Below are 4,644 nucleotides of genomic sequence, written 5' to 3' on the forward strand. Positions count from 1 at the left end.
CACATCAGGCTCTCTGCTGTGAGTGTAAAGTCCACTTCGAATCCTCTGCCTCACTCTCTCTGCCCATCTCCTGCTCACACGTTCTCTCTCTCAAAAATAAAATAAACATTAAAAAATCTTTTAAAAACCATCGATATTTAAAAGGAATCAATAAAATCTAATAAATAACATATAAAAAGAGAACAATAAAATGGAAAATGGAAAAAAATGTGCCCCCAGAAATTTCAAGAACATTTTTGAAGAAAAAAGATACACAAACATACCAAGAGATGGCACTCTGCACAAACAGATGCGCGCGCAGGCACACACACACACACACACACACAGGCGCACACACACGTTTCCATGGCCATTTTGAATAACATCTTAAAAGGCAACCATACAGTTTTACTAACATCAAAGTGAATTGAAATTTAACAGTTCTTTATCAAAAGTTATTGTAATTTTACAATGAAGGGACTTTTCCAATTTTAACATTGAATGCAATGCAGAAATCCCTCACATAACTGTTCTGACAGGTAGTGCCAGACTCTTCTTCAGCATTTCTGATGACAGTCCTTTTGACCTCAAAACAACTTATTCCAAATTTCCAACCTAGATATCACTGCCCTCTTTCTCTCCCTCCCCTTCTCCTCTCCTTCTCCCCGGCCCTCCTCCTTCTCTCTCTTTCTCCACAGTCCCTTATACACCTCTCCAACTAGAGGTTTCCACCCAGATAACTTTAATGACCCATCATGACAAAAATATGCACTTGGTTAAAAGAGGAGAACAGAGAGAAAGAACTGGTAAGTAGATGTATGTGATAGGTAAGGATGAGTGAGAATTATGTGGAAGAACTAACGTGAAAATTGTTTCACTTGATAATAAAGCAGCAATATTTGGGGGGCCATGATGCTCTCTGGGTAGAAAGAGGAAATCTATACCAATCCCTTCCTTATGCATGTCTTCATGAAACTATATTCTACAGGACGATGTGAAAGGAGCATGACACTCATATACGAAAACAATCTGGACAGAACATTTAGAACATTTCAATGAATTGAAAACAAACCAAGGGTTGAAAGGGGAGGGGGAGGGGGGAAGAAGTGGAGGTAATGGAGGAGGGCACTTGTGGGGAAGAGCACTGGGTGTTATATGGAAACCAATTTGACAATAAACTACTTAAAAAAAAAAAAAGAACATTCCGATGAATTAGCTGTCAGCTGTGGTCCTGGATTAAGTGTTTGCTTCGTCTAATAGGGACCATGAGCTTTTTATTCTCTGAAAGAATGACTCTCCATGTTGTTTAGGAGAATAGGACAACATTAGTCATTCACCTAGGATTTCACCTGAAAGTGGGAAATTTGAGGTTTGGATTGACTATAAGCAACTAAGTGTAAGTTCGACAAAATAATTCCTGGTAACATAGAACTTTTGGGAGTCTCAAAATATTTATTATTTCTCCTTTTTTTTTCAGTATAAACATACATTAATGAAGGTCTCAAAAGCTCTCTCATGTCTGGAATACAACGTCACAAGTGATTTTTTTACAGGCTCAGCCGCTCTCAAACTGACGGCCCAGAGGTGCAGATGTCAGCCTCAGAGTCCCTTGCTACCCTCACAAATGAGGGATCTATTCCCATCCCATCTTCCTTCCTTCCCAGAACTTCTCTCCTTGGTGACTCCAGAGGACAGCCTGCAACAGGAAAAAAAGTCGTTTGCTTATAACTGTGACCCAGTAGAATGGTGGTACCCATTTGGGACAGCAGACACAATAAAAGAGGCTGATCATAAAAATTTCTGTACATTATTAAACACTCAGCAAAATCCAGTCGGGTCGGGACTATATGGCTCTCAACCCATAGTCTGGGAAATACTTGTCACAATAGATGATTCTCAGGAAGGATGTATAAGAAATGTTTTAAGCTCTAAAGCTTCGTTCCTCAATGGCCAACATTTTCTTGTGACTTTGTCCTGATTCTACCCATGCAGATAAACCCATTCTTTATAATAATAAAGCTATCTAATGTTACTGTTATATAAGTTATATTGTTATAATAATTTTATGATGGGAGTTGTCCAATGAGCTATAAAAGTCAATCCTCACCAATAGCCCACAACTTTCACCTTCCACAGCAGAGAGAAAACAAAAGTTTAACATGTAACATTCATATTGAGGGAGTGATAAGGGGGACACGAAGAACTCAGTGATGTCGAAGTTCAAGGACCAAAAACGGAAGAATTTGGTGTGTTATCTCTCTGGGAAGTCACAAAGGAGTGACAGAAAAGTACAAAGAAGGGTAAAGCTGACCTTACCTAGAGAAGCAAGTACACAGTTTTCAGGAATGATGCTCACCCGGGGGTCAGAACATTCCCCTGAACAATGGACTTTCAGTCCCCTCAGGCTATTTGTATGATGATCTATCCTTACAAGGTCCTTCCTCACTTATCCCTATCACAAAGGCAACTTTATAACAGGTGCCTGGACAAGAGTCACCTAATGTTTCTTAAATTCTTTTCAATGTTTACTTATTTTCAAGAGACCGAACATGAGCAGGGAAAGGGCAGAGAGAGAAGGAGACACAGAATCTGAAGCAGGCTCCAGGCTCCAAGCTGACAGCACAGAGCCTGACTCAGGACTCAAATTCTCAAGCTGTAAGATCATGACCTGAGCCGAAGTCGGACACTTAACCGACTGAGCCACCCACACGTTCCAAGAGTCACCTGATTTTTTAATAGTAGCTTCATCACTGAAGCTATCAGAAGGGACATCACAAGCATAGATGAGTAAAAAGAAACTTTTCCACCTACTGGAGACCCTAGATTCTGAAGTTAATGAGGGCTCAGAACCAAACTTCTGCTTGAAAACTCTTCTCCCTAGAAAGAAGACTCGGGGGTTTTAGCCCAGCATCGGGCTCTGTGCTGACAGCTCAGAGCCAGGAGCCTGCTTCTGATTTTGTGTCTCCCTCTCTCTCTGCCCCTCCCCGCTCATGCTCTGTCTCTATCTCTCTCTCTAAATAAAATACATTTAAAAAATTTAAAAAAAGACTTAGAATTCATAGGCTAAACAGAATGTGAGGAGGCTGTCTCATGAAGGCTAGATTTGGGTGTGGGGTTCCCAGCCATCTAGCTCAGTGACCATAGAAATTACTAGAGCTGACAGCTTATGGACACAACGAGCCCAGAGGTGAAGGGCAAAGAATACTCAGCTGGCCTTCCCAGATGGTCCATCTTAATCTCATTTTCTTTATTTTTATGCAGAGAGTACCTGCATCTAAGCAAGACTAAGACGAAGCACGGTGGGTCAGACACGGTCATCTGAAAATTCCTTCATCTATCCCCAGATGACACAATTTCCTATGAAATTGGAAACCTGGACTTTATATCAACTTGGGCAGGGCCCTAGATACGTCTTCATGCTCCACAGAAGTACCACAAACAGGCTTCCTAATCCAGTCCTGGCCTGTGTCCTCCAGATACTTCTATAAGATTATGATTTCTAAGACCTTTAGGCCTGGATCATTAAGACCCTTGAAGATCAGAGAAGAGCAAACATTGTTTCCCTGTCCCCCACCTTATAATGTGTAGATTCTCTCATTCAGCTCCCCTGTGTCCTAACTGAGGGGAAATATACTCACATTTCTTTATACATTGGTCTATCTCAAGTAAAAAAGGAGAGAACATGACAAAAAGAAAAAATACAAAAAGCATAGCAAACAAGGCATAGAGCCAAGGAAAACCATTTGGGAATAAATTGGCCCCAAGTTCAACTTCCGCCATTGAGATCTGAGAGAAGACACGGAATTCTCTGTCCCAGGCTCTCTCATCTCCTAGGTGATCAGAGTGATGAAGTCACAGCTTCAGGCACAATGGTAGAGGCGAAGATCTGGATGGGTATTGGCCAAGCCTCATTCTATACACGTTGTATAGAAACAAGGAATCTCAGGGGGCTTCGCTTCTGCTGTTACAGAATCTGGTCTGGATCACTAGCGGAAGAACCAAATGGCACTTGGAGATCTTGGAAGGGAGGTTTATTTTACACCAGTGGGCTCAGAGGAGATCAGTCTCCAGAGGTCTGAGCCCCAAGCATTAGCAGAGGGAACCATTTATAGCCTGTTACTTCCACATTCCTTGTCAATCAGGGTCAGGTATTTCCTATTGGTCCTGATTTTCCCTGTCACAACCACAGCTCTACTGAACCAAAAATACTAGACTATCAGGCCAGACCAGCAAGAAGATAGATTGCTCCACAGATACTCAAATTGGGTAGTCCACTGCATCAGATCCATATCCATTCACAAAATGAAGGAACTTTTTCTAGATTTCACTATCCTAGAGCTAGTCTTTGTCAGCAGAATGATGTCTAAGTTGAAAGACCATATTTTCCTGCAGAGAGAGTTCAGATCCTTCCCTAGAACTATCCTGTCTTTGTGTATTCATCATATCAGGACTGTGTGTCACACAGATCATGGGAACTTCTCCCCAGTCATATCAATAGAGAGGGAAGAGTTTATTTTCTTTTTCTTTTTATACTGTTTATTTTTCAGAGAGAGCATGAGCAGGGGAGGGACAGAGAGGGGGAGGAATAGCGGATCCAAAACAGGCTCTGTGCTGCAGGACTTGAAGCCCCAAAACCATGAGATCGTGACCTGAGCTGAAGTCCGA

The 4,644-nt window shown here is 41.8% G+C and overlaps 1 long non-coding RNA gene across 1 annotated transcript; it reads right to left on the reverse strand.

Moving 5' to 3' along the window:
- Positions 1-1,411: 1,411 nt before the first annotated feature.
- LOC115305683 lies at positions 1,412-3,777 on the reverse strand. Its single transcript, XR_003914937.1, has 2 exons — positions 3,618-3,777; positions 1,412-1,675 (listed from the first exon to the last, which is right to left on the reverse strand). It is a non-coding gene; the product is annotated as an uncharacterized LOC115305683 (long non-coding RNA).
- Between the last annotated feature and the right edge of the window lie 867 nt (positions 3,778-4,644).

Source organism: Suricata suricatta, chromosome 10 (genome assembly GCF_006229205.1).
Source record: "Suricata suricatta isolate VVHF042 chromosome 10, meerkat_22Aug2017_6uvM2_HiC, whole genome shotgun sequence".
Lineage (NCBI taxonomy): Eukaryota > Metazoa > Chordata > Mammalia > Carnivora > Herpestidae > Suricata > Suricata suricatta.